Source organism: Elephantulus edwardii, unplaced genomic scaffold, assembly GCF_000299155.1.
Source record: "Elephantulus edwardii isolate Elephantulus edwardi_28Jun2011 unplaced genomic scaffold, EleEdw1.0 scaffold00057, whole genome shotgun sequence".
Classification (NCBI taxonomy): Eukaryota; Metazoa; Chordata; class Mammalia; order Macroscelidea; family Macroscelididae; genus Elephantulus; species Elephantulus edwardii.
This window is the reverse complement of record NW_006399807.1, coordinates 14830657-14843538: the sequence shown is the minus strand read 5'-3', so window position 1 is coordinate 14843538 and position 12882 is coordinate 14830657.

Genomic DNA, 12882 nt, shown 5'->3' with positions numbered 1-12882 from the left:
ATCTTCCTCTGTGAAAAGTCTTCCTATGTCATTTGTCCATTTTGTAATTGGATTATCAGTCTTTTTCTTGTGAAGGCCCAAAGTATTCTGTAAACTTTCGTTATGAGACTCTTGTCTGAGATTGTATTACCAATATTTGTTCCCAGTCAAAAAAACTACAGAATATTTCTGCAAGACACAATTAAAGACCAGAATAAATGGAAAAAAAATGTGCCCTGTTCATGGATAGGAAGACTCAATGTTATGAAAATTACTAAAAGCAATCTTCATGTTCAATGCAATCCCAATTCAGATACCAAATTCATTTTTCAAGGAGATTGAAAGGGAAATTGTCAAGTTTATTTGGAGAGGCAAGAGACCCCAAATAAACAAAACACTTCTGAAAAACAAAAATTAAGTGGGAGGCATAGCACTTCCTGACCTCAAAAAGTACTACCCAGCAGCAGTAGCCAAAGCAGCATAATACTGGTACAATGACAGGCATATTGTCCAATGGGACAGCATTAAGAACCCAGATATAGGCCCAACTATCTTTGGTCAACTGATATTCAATGAGGAAGTCAAACCTATCAATTGGGGAAATGACAACTTCTTCAACAAGTGGTGCTGGGAAAACTGGACTGCTTACCTGCAGAAAGCTGAAACAGGATCCACATCTCACCCTGTGCACAAAAAACCAATTCAAGGTGTGTTCATAAATTCATAAAAAACAGACTGAGATCAAGCTTAGAAGGCCTTGTCCATGGTATAGAGACTGCCAAATATAGCCAGAAATTCACAATCTGAAGAGGATAGAATTAATGAACGTCAGAACCTTCATCATTTGACATATTTCAACAAACAGATGCAGCCCTGGATGTGCTCACCAATATGTGCTAAGAAATTTGGAGCACATTTACTTGGCCAACTGCCTGGAAGGGATCTATATTTAGTCTCATTTTCCAAAAAAGGTGATCCATCAAAATGTGGAAATTTTAGAACACATCACTAATATGACATACAAGCAAAACCTTGCTGAAAATTATCCAAAAATGACTAGCACAGAGAACTGTTAGAAATATAAGTAGAGTTTAGGTCATGACACTAGGGATATGAATGCTGATGTCAGATGGATATTGGCTGAAAGTAGAGAATACCATAAGTATGCTGTGTTGTTAGTCTAAAAGTTGACCCTTTTAGCCATTGTAGTTACTAGTTACAATTACTCTCTAACTACCTAACCTGTATTCACTTGGTCTAGTAAATCCTCAACAAGTGTGGGACTTGTTGTAGTTATGTAATATTGAGTCACTTTGAACAAGAGCCTTAATCCCTGCTCTATCCTGTGCCAACTTCACTATTTCCGACAAACCTACTCCCATTACTCCAGTCACTGAATCAATCCATCTCATCGAAGGTCTTCCTATCCTTCGTCTCCCCTCCACTCTGCAAAACATGGTGTCCCTCTCCAAGGACCAGTCGCTCCTTGCAACATACCCAAAGTATGTCAGATGAAGCTTCAGAATCCTTGACTCCAAGGAGCATTCTGGCTTCACCTTCTCCAGGACAAACCTGTTTGTTCTCCTAGCAGTCCATAGTATATTCAACACTCTTCTCCAGCACCACAGCTCAAAGACATCAATTCTACTTCTATCATCCCTATTCACTGTCCAACTCACTGATACATATCAGGTAATTGCAAAGACTATAGCCCAGATCAGGCGTACCTTAGTTTCCAGCCTGACATTGTTGCTCTTCAGTACTCTTGAGAGGTCCCTCAGAGCTGACTTTCCCAATGCAATTCATCTCTTGATTTTCTGGCTGCTGTTACCATGAGTTTTGACTGTGGAGACAAGTAAACAAAAGTTGTTGACTATCTCAATCTCTTCATCATCCATACTGATGCTGCCAGTTGGCCCAGTGGTGAGAATCTTTGTTTTCTTGATGTTGAGCTTGAAACCATATTGAAGGCTGCAGTCCTTGAACTTCTGCAGCAAAGAATGCATGTCCTCCTCATTTTCAACCAGCAGGGTTGTGTCATCTGCATAACAGAGATTGTTGATGAATCTTCAACCAATCCTGATGTCACTTTCCTCCTTGCACAGCCCAGCATCCCAGATGATCTGTTCTGCATACAGATTAAAAAGGTATGGAGACAGAATACATCCCTGGCAGATACCCTTCCCAATTTTGAACCATGCAGTGTCTCATTGTTCTTTTGGAACAAGTATAGTTTTTGCATACACATAATCAAATGTTCTGGGATTCCCATTCTTCTCAGAGTCAACCACAGTTTGTTGTGATCCACACAGTCAAAAGCCATTACATAGTCAATGAAGCACAGATAGACATTCTTCTGATATTCTCTGCTTTCTGCCAAGGTCCAGGTAACATTTGCTGTAATATCCCTAGTACCACAGCTTCTTCTAAACCCAGCCTGCACATCTGGCAGTGCTCTGTTGATGTGTTGCTCCAGTTGTTTTTAGATAACCTTCAGCAAAATCTTGCGTGCATGTGATATTATTGTGGGACTAGGTTAAGAGAAAGAGTATGTAACACAAAGAGAGCATCAAGAATTAAGGCACAGAAGATGTGTGCTGGCAATACTTGAGGGAGACTGGAGCAGACCCTGTTAGCAAGACCCTGGTGATGGGATTGGAGAGATTATGGCATTGCTGTGGAGAAAATGTGGCAAGGTGTAAGCAGAAGAGCCCTGCTATCAAGGCCAGTATTAAAGGTGTTTGATGTTTTTGCCACATGCTTGAAGGAGAAGCTGACTTTTAACTGCTCTGAGATAAACCATGCTAGATGATTTGGATTTGACTATTTAACTGAAATTTGAGCCTGAACTAATTGAAAAATTGTACCTTGGATCTTGGGCTAAAACCTGGAGTTATATTGTGAGATATTCTTTGCCTTTCCCACTCTAACTTTTTCCTGTAATAAATCCCATTCCTTAAGAAACCCACAAATTCTGAGTTAGTCAGCATAAATGAATAAATGAACCTCTTGCTGCTGGTGGGGCTCAATAGGCAACAAGGGTCTGGGCTGCAGGCTCTTTATCTGCTTTTTCCTCTGGTGTGGTTAGGGGCTGTGTTATTTTCACTTTCTGGTCTTTTCAGAGACACACTCATGGCCCTGTGTTCCCATGTCCCATTTCCTGTTCTTTATACAGATGCCTATTTGTATTGTACTGACTATGCAAAGACATTTGACTCTGTGGATCACAAAAAATTGTGACTAACTTTGAGAATGAGAATCCCAGAACATTCAATTGTGCTTATTTGAAACCTATACCTAGGTGAGGAAGTTGTTGTCCAAACAGAGAAACGGAATATTGCACGGTTGAAAACTGAGGAAGGAGCGCACCAGGGATGTATTCTTTCTTCATACCTTCTTAATCTATATACTGAACAGATCATTTGGAAGGCTGGACATTTTGAGAAAGAATGTGGCATCAATATTGGAAGAAGACTTATCAACAGTCTGCAGTATGTAAACGATACAACCTTATTCACTGAAACTGAGAAGGACTTGAAGCATTTGCTGCAGAAGATAAAGGACTGCAGCCTTCAAGATGGATTGCATCTCAATATCAAGAATACAAAAGTCCTCACTACTAAGCAAATAAACAGCATCATGATAGATGGAGAAAAGACTGAAGTTGTTCACAATTTCACCCCGCTTGGATTCGTAGTCAACACCCTTGGCAACAGCAGTCAGAAAATTAAAAAATGTGTTGTTGTTGTTGTTGTTATGTGCTGTTGAGTCACCTGCGACTCATAGCGATCCTATGTGCAATAGCCCTAAACTACCCTATCCCGTGCCAATCTCACCATCTCTGACACACCTACCCCCATTACCCCAGTCACTGAATGAATCCATCTCATCGAGGGTCTTCCTCTCCTGCGCTCTCCCTCCACCCTCCTAAGCATGATGTCTTTCTCCAAGGACTGGTCCTTCCTTGCAACATAGTATGTCAGATGAAGCTTCAGAATCCTTGTCTCCAAGGAGCAGCCTGGCTTCACTCTCTCCAGGACAAATATGTTTGTTTTCCTAGCAGTCCATGGTACATTCAATACTCTTCTCCCAACACCACAGCTCAAAGGCATCAATTCTCCTTCTATCATCCCTAGTGATTGTCCAGTTTTCTGATGCATAGCAAATGATTGCAAAGATCATGGCATTTATCAGGTGCACCTTAGTCTCCAGACTGACATCTTTGCACTTGAGTACTTTAGAGAGGTCTCTAATTACAGACTTTCCCTATGATGCTTCCAATTGGCCCAGTGGTGAGAATCTTTGTTTTCTTGGTATTGAGTCTCAATCCATACTGAAGACTGTAGTCCCTGACCTTCCAAAGCAAGTGCTTTAGGTCCTCCTTAGTTTCAGCAAGCAGGGTTGTGTCGTCTGCATAATGCAGATTATTGATAGATCTTCTACCAATCCTGATGCCACACTTCCCCTCATAGAGCCCAGCCTCCTGGATATCCTGTTCTGAATAAAGATTGAAGAGGTATGGAGATAGGAGACAGACCTTGCATACATCCTTCCCAATTTTGAATCATGCAGTGTTTCCTGGCTTTGTTCTGACGACTGCCTCCTGGTCCAAGTGTAGGGTTTGCATTGGCACAATCAAGTGTTCTGCCTTTGCATATTCAATGAAACAAAAATAGGCATTCTTCCGGTACTCCTTGTTTTCAGCCAATATCCATCTAACATTAGCTACAATACCCCTAGTACCATGGTCCCATCTAATAACAGCCTGTACTTCTGGTAGCTCTATGTTGAGAAAATGAGTTACATTGGGAAAATTGCTGTCAAAAACCTCTCTAGAGTGCTAAAGAGCAGCAATATCAACCTAGAGACTAAAGTGTGCCTGATCCAAGCCATAATCTTCTTAATTGTTACTTACTATTTCCTATGCACCTGAAAACTAGACAATGACCAAATTGGCAAAAGAAGAATAGATGCTTTTGAGTTGTAGTGTTGGAGAAGAGTATTGCTCTTAACACAGATTGCCAAGAGAACAAACAAGTCTTCCCTGGAAAGGGTGAAAGCATGTTGGTCCTTAGAGGGCAAGAATTTTGAAGCTCCATTTCACATACTTTGGGCATGTTTCCAGGAGGGATCAGTCATTGGAGAAGGATATCATGTTTGGAACTGCAGATGGTCAGTGAAGGAGAAGACCTTGGGTGAGGTGGTGGACTGACACAGTAACTATGACAATGGGGTCAGGTATGTCAGAGAAGGTTAATTTGGTTCAGGATAGGGCAAGATTCAGAGAAGTTGTTCATAAAGTCACTATTAATCAGATTCAACTCAATGGCACATAACAATAAAAAAGAAATTAGAAGTGTTGTACTGGGAATATCTACTTGTCATGGAACTCTCCAAAGTGCTAAAGAGCAATGATGTCAGTTTAAAGACTGATATCTTTAAATTGATTCAAGTTTTGGTGTTTTCAAGTACTTCTTATGCATTTGAAAGTTGGACAATAAATAAGAAAACAGAATAATCAATATCTTTGCATTGTGGTGTCAGAGAAGAGTGCTAAATAGCTCATGACTGCAAAAAGAACAAATATGTCTTAGAGAAAGTGCAGCTAAGGTGCTGCTTAGAGGGTAGGATGGTGAGCCTTCATTTTTCATACTTTGAGCATTTTGTTGAGGGCAGCCAAACCTTAGAAAAGGGCATCATACTTAGAAAGGTGGAGGGCAAGTGAAAGCAAGGAAGACCCTCAATGAGGTGGACTGTCACAATGACTGTAATAATGACTCAAGAATATCAGAGATTGTGAGGATGGCACAAGATAGGGCAAGGTTCAGATCTGTCTTTCATAGACTTGCTGCAAGTCATGCCAACCAGACTTGATGGTCCTTAATAACCACAATAATACAAAGAAAGAGCTGGGACTTTGTCTGAAGAATGAAATACTTTATATTGAGAGTACTGATGATGACATGATTGATTGATCTGGTTATGGTTATTAATGGACAGCTTTATTGCTATTACGTGCCGTTGAGTTGGTAACTGATCCTCCAGTGAGTTTTCAGAGGCTGTCAATCACATGGAAGGAGATTGTCCATATTTCTCTTGTGTTACTGTGCTTCTTGAAAGAAAGTTTTCACCTTTGAACTGGTAACTGAGCTCCTTAAAGATCTGCACCACCAGACTTCCCTTTACCTGCAGTTAAGCCACACACACACACACACAAAATAATAGATATGTACGAACAAAAGGTTAGTAAGTCTAAAATCCTCAGGTAACACAGTAAGATAAGTAGACTGAGAGAGCATCACATCCATGGCAGCCCCTAAACTAATCAGCAGACGTTGAACATGGGAGAGGGTTTGACTGTTGCCATTAACAGTGTTCTCTGTCCAGCTCTCTGTATAGTTTACTTATAATTCTGATAAGAGTCAAGTAGAAGTAGGAATAACTTTTTGTTCACTATTTCAATTGTAGGGAACTCTGCAAGGGTAGTGAGTTTACTAATACAATTTCATATTGCTAAGTTTTGGTCCAAAGGGGAACACTATAGCTAACATAAAGAGAAATATGGAAAAAAGCCTGAAGATAGTGAGAAGAGAGTATCTGGAAACAAATCTTGTTAATCTCTTTTAACAAGAGGAATCAGAGTCAATCTTTCTTTTCTGTTGCTTAGTATGTGCGTTTTGAAGGAACCTTAGTGGTATAATGGTTAAAACACTACTGCTACCTTCAAGGTGCACAGTTTGAACTCAGAAGCTACTCCAAAGGAGAAAGAGGTGGCATTATGCTTTCATGAAGACTTGGGAACAATATGGGACAGCTCTATTCTGTTCTATAGAGTCACTATATGTCAGAATTGACTAGAGAGCAACGGGAAGTAGAGGTTAATGTTTAGGATTTGAAGGCTATATCAGAGAAGTTTAGGGCCAACTGATGGAATCCTACTGATTTGGGAAAAAGAAAGAAAAACAGGAAACGACTTTGTCCAAAGTGTGATGAGCATGTGTTCAACACTTTGTGGGTTTATTTCATACAATTCTCTCAACCATTCCGTCAGTTAGCTATTAATAGTGTCACGATTTTAAAGATGAAGAAATAGAAGTTTAGAAAATCATATATAACTTCCTGAGACAGCTGGCTATATCAGTGGCAAAAAAGAACTTTGAATTCATGTCTGTCTAACTCCAAAACCATTCTCTTTCACATTACTACTTTAGACTGACCTCCTATTAACGGATAATATTTTTATAGGCTATTTCTGCACAAGTTCATATTCACAGGACCAGAGGTTATTATGACTTCTATATATCCTTTGGGGAGACATAAGCCAATTCATAATATTCATTCTTCAACATTTATTGAATTCTTCCTGTGTGTCAAGCCCTAGGATATGGACTGGGAATATAGTGGTCAATGGGGCACAATTTGGCTTCTCAAGGAGCTCATTGTATAATAGGAATGGAGACAAACCAACCAGATAATTATAATAGAAAGTAGTAAGCCCTCAATCTTACCACAACCACAGCATATTTACTTGGGAATTGGTTCCAGTTCCCAGAGCTCTTGAGATGCAGATAGCAGGTCTCCTTATTGAGTCCGAGTCTTTGCCAGCAGTAAGAATTGTGTGTGTGAAAAGTAAAGTTTAACTAAGTTCCCAAAAAACAAAGAGGGAATTGACATCGGATTGAAGGGAAATTGTTTTGGGGGTTAAAAATATCTTCCCATTTTTACCTCAAGGGTCTTCACTTTCTCATAATCCAGACATCATCCTTCTTGACTTCCACATATCCGTCTCAGAAAATGTTATTTGATCCAGAGAAGGAAGCCCATATTCTTGATGTGGATTAAGGATAAGACAGATGTTTAAATTGTGAAAGAATGACAAAGGGAGGAAATTAGCATTTTGTATGGGTTCAAATTAAAATTTCTATGATGAGAAAAAACAAATAATATTTTGTAAAAATGACTACTGGAAGGCAGCCAGACAGACCAGGTCAATTCTAGCCTTGGAGAAAAGTCTTCGTGACTATTTTGGGATCTTCAAGAGGGAAAGCCACAGGGATGGAGCACAGCTGGACAAAAGGAAGCCAAAAGTTTCATCAGCAACAACTTAATCTTGACTTGTTTTGCAGGGGAAACAAAGGTGGAGAGGCCCTTTGGTCTCCCTCAGGGATGTGTTGAATATTCAAAAATATTAATTTTGGAACAACAGTGACTACATTGTTGGAAACAAGCTAACCAAGCCAGAATTTGAGTTGATTGGATTGGCATAAAGTTCCTATAAACCACTTGAGAATGCCCATTCAAATTCCCCAATGCCTTTCAACAGAAAAATCAAAATGACAATATTTGCAGGCCAGGAAATATTTAGCCAGATGCACTGCAATCTCTGCACAACCCAAATGTCTAGCACAAGCTGTAATTTAGCATTTGAGGTAATTCCTTTAATTGTTTATACTTTAAGAGAAATAACAGTTTGACTCTCCACAAATCATTTGCTCTAAATTTAGGTATCATATTTTTTTCTATATTTGATCAAATTGTCCCTTCTAGATACAGTGTTAATATTACAATTAAGAGCCCTGTCCTCACCACTTTTACAGGCTTTAATACATATTTTCCTTGCTCTTAAATGCTAGGTTTATTCTATCACTGTTCAATAGTCCTGTATGAATTCCGTTTCTAGACTTCCACCTTTCTGTTCTCCCAATGTAAAGCTTGTCTCTGTAACAAATGGCAAAAATGATTTAACATGCTCATTCTCAAGGGCAGCTACATATTTTACTCTAGAATTGATACATTAAATCAAAAGAATGGCTATGTATTGGTTGAATTTTGAGGAAATGTCATGGATTAAATTGTGTCTTCCAAAAATACATACATATAGTGATGTAAAGTGGAAGTTTTGCAGTGGATCACCATGATATGATAAGGCAGCCATCCATAAGATTAAAGGATGGGATACAAGACCTCTAATTCCATCACAGGCAGGATTCAGTGTTAGAGAAATTTCCTTTGGGTGAAGCTTTAAACATCATTTAATATACAAGTGATAAAAGAAGGGGGTGGGAATCAAGTAGAGAAGAAGGGGCTTCAGTAAAACCAAGTGTGTCTCTTCGGTCCAGATCCTTGTCCTGGAAAATGCCTAGAACCAGGAGACACCAAGAGGGGAAGTCTTCCTGTAGAGCCAGCACCATAAATTTGGACCTGAAGGCTCTTAAACTATAACAGAATGAATTTGTGTTTGTTAAAACTTTTCACTTGTGATAGAAATAAAACAAAATAAAAAGAATACCTCTTTGCCATCGAGTGGAAACATAGCTGACCCTCCATTAGGCCTTCAGAGACTATAAATTGCACTCGAGGAGATTGCCCTTTTTTTTTTCCAAGTTGCCTCTAGGCTGGTTGATTCAAGCCATCAGCAAGGTGTCACCTTTGGAATAACAGTGCAACTTCTTACTCACTAGGCTATCAAAGTTCATTTGTGGTATCTCTATTATATCAACACTACCTGATGACACTTAAAACAGCAACCTATATCTAAGATAGGAACCAAAACAAGTTAGGAAACATATTCCTCATTCTCTCATATTACAAAATAGAGATAGAAACTTATTTTGTTTCTGCATAAATTAAATCCTACATTCTAATAACATAGGGACTCTAGTGGCATAGTTCATAGAGAGCTGTGCTGATAATCCAAAGACTAAACCTATCAGCCACTTTGCAGCAGAAAGATAGACAATGTCTTCCTGTGTAACTTATGTTCTCGAAAACCCACTGGAGGGTCAACTATGAATTTGTTCCAACTCTATGTTAATAATGAGTGAGTGATTAAATCTAGTAATATGTTTACAAAAATGTTTTGATTACCTATGGCAGAACTTATAAACTCAGGGAATGCTATTACACAGAAATAAAAAGAAAATTATTATTGTTTTGATAATTTTTTAAAAGTTTTGGATTATAGGAGTCAGTATTGTAATGATCTGAAAATGAGTGAATAGAAAGGCATTAGACAATTAGGATTTGATGAGATATTGTCATTACTTATATCAATCAAATAAAAATAATGTTAACAAAACAAATGTTAATGAAAGATAGGTTGAAAACTGAGTATTATTTGTAAACTTTAGATCAAAAGAAAGTAAATAAAGCACAGTGCTCATGGAAGACACTCTTGGGTGAGTACATTCCTGAGCTCTTACTCTGAATGTATTTGCCAATTTTCAATGATACTTGGCAACAAATACTGAAATCAGGTGGAATAAGTTATTTTTTTTCTTTTTTCAAGATTACTTTGACAGATCGAAGTCCTTGAATTTCGTCTGTAAATTTTAGAATAAGTTTGTCAGTTTCTGAAAACTCACTGGATTCAAGATTGAAACTGCAATGAATTAATAAACCAATGTGGAGAAATTAGACAACATTGTAGATATACATGACAAAAGAGACTAGATAGATAGGTGGAGGTACAGCCATATGATGAAATATCACTCAGTAATAAAAAGAAAAAAAATACTATGGTAAAAAGTCAACAGAATAGGTGAATCACAAAACACAGCAAGGAATATATTTTGTATGGGTCTGTTCATATTAGGTTCCAAAACAAGTAAAATGCATATATAGTGAAAACCAGCAAAGTTTTTATTTTATGGTATATAGATGAAAATTTCCAAAGAAAAGGCATGAGAAATTCTGGGTTAATAGAAGTCCTCTATATTGTAAGTCTATATTGAAAGTCTGCAGTTAGGGACCTCTCCAAAATACTCAAGAGCAACAGTGTCTCTCTGGAGACTAAGGTCTGCCTGATACAGGCCATGGTTTTTGCAATCACTTGTTATGCATCAGCGAGTTGGACAATGACTAGGGAGGATAGAAGGAGAATTGATGCCTTTGAGCTGTGGTGCTGGAGAAGAGTATTGAATGCACCATGGACTGCCAAGAAAACAAACAGATTCAGCCTGGAGAGGGTTAAACCAGGCTGCTCCTTGGAGGCAAGGATTCTGGGGCTGCGCCTGACATACTTTGGACATATTGTAAGGAGAGACAGGTCTTTGGAGAAGGACATCATGCTGGGTAGAGTGAAGGGACAGCTCAGGAGGGGAAGACCCTCTATGAGGTGGATTGATTCACTGACTAGGGTACTCGGGATGGGTGTGTCGGGGGCAATGAGATTGGCACAGGATAGAGCACGGTTTAGGGCTGTTGTACATAGGGTCGCTATGAGTCGCAAATGACTCGACGGCACATAACAACAAGAACAACATATTGTATTAGAATTATAGATTTTATGGATGCATTTGTCAAGGCTCACCACTTAAGATTTACTCTTTAAATTTCACACCCTAACAGAAACAAAAAGCAGTATAAACAAATATTGAACCATCACAATTGATATGCATGCTGAAGAATTTAGAGGAAAGTTGACTAACATCTGTGGCAAAAAGCACTGGAAAAGCTCAATATAAGCCACCAATACCAGGCTAGACATAAATTTAGGAACATACCATCAATTACTTATGTGTAAGCTAAAAGTGAAGAAAATTAAGTAAGTCAGTCAGCTAGATCCAAAATACAAGAGTCTATCCCCCTAAATTTAACAGTCGTCTCAAAAACAAGTAAGGATCAAAGACCAAATGATTTGTAGGATGACATTAAAGATATCATTTTTGAAGAGAGCAAAGGGTCTTTACAAAGACAAAGGAGAAAGAAAAGATGAACATGGATGTCGGAAGAGACTCCAAAAATTGCACTAGATCATTAAGAAGTCAAAAGAAAAGAGATATATCAAAGTAAGTTATGAGCAAAGGCGAAGCTGACAATTTGACATTTCTTGAACTGAAAGAACTGAAAAATAAATTCAAGCCTTAAGTTAGAATATTGAGAAATGCTATAGGGTAAAAAAAAAATCTTGAACATCCAGAAAGCATCAAAAGAAGGTGGAAGGAATATCCAGAGTCACTACACAAAAAGCAGTTGGTTGACACAGAAATATTTCAGGTTGTAATATATGATAAAGACTCAGTGTTTATGAAGGCATAAATTCAAGCTGCAGTGAAGACAATGAAAAAAATATGTAAGGCTTACTTTACAGCAACACTGAGAACACCATGCCCTTTCTCTGCAGAATCACCAGGACGGTTGGATTCCTGTACACATAACCCAAAAATTGGAGGGCCTTCAAGGCCCTCATCGCTGCTCAGTACAGTGGGGCTGACATCCGCGTGCTCTCTACACCACCCCACTTCCATTTTGGCCAAATCAAACCAACCACACTCCTGAATTTCTCTGCAAGTTTCCTGCAGGTAAGGTTCCAGTGTTTGAGAATGAGGATGGATTCTGTGTGTTGGAAAGCAGTGCCATTGTGGTATGTCCTTGTGGTATGTCGAGTACCTCTTCCTCGAGGAGCTCACCCAGACCTTCATGAGCTGCAACCTCATCACTGGAATGTTCCAGTGACTGGATAAACTGTGGAAGAATGCCTTTGCCAGTGTCATCCTCTTTGGAACCAAGAATAGCCTCTCCATTTCTAGAGTGTGGGTCTTCAGAGGCCAGAGCTTGCCTTCTTGCTGAGTCCAGATTGGCAGGTGGTCTATGAGTCCTACACATGACGGAAACTGGATCCTGGCAGTGAGGAGACCAAGATGCTGGTTTGAGAGTACTTCTGCTGGGAGGGGGCATTCCAGCACGTAGGCAAGGCCTTCAATCAGGGCAAGATCTTCAAGTGTCACTGCCTGCACCTGCCCTTTGGGGATTATAGAGGTCATTAAGGAAAATGGAATTTTTTTTAAAGCCCTAGGCATAGATGAGATACCAACTGATGTGTTCCAAATAACAGATACAGCCCTGGATGTGCTCATCAACCTGTGCACGGAAATTTGGTAGAGAACTATCTAGCCAACAGAC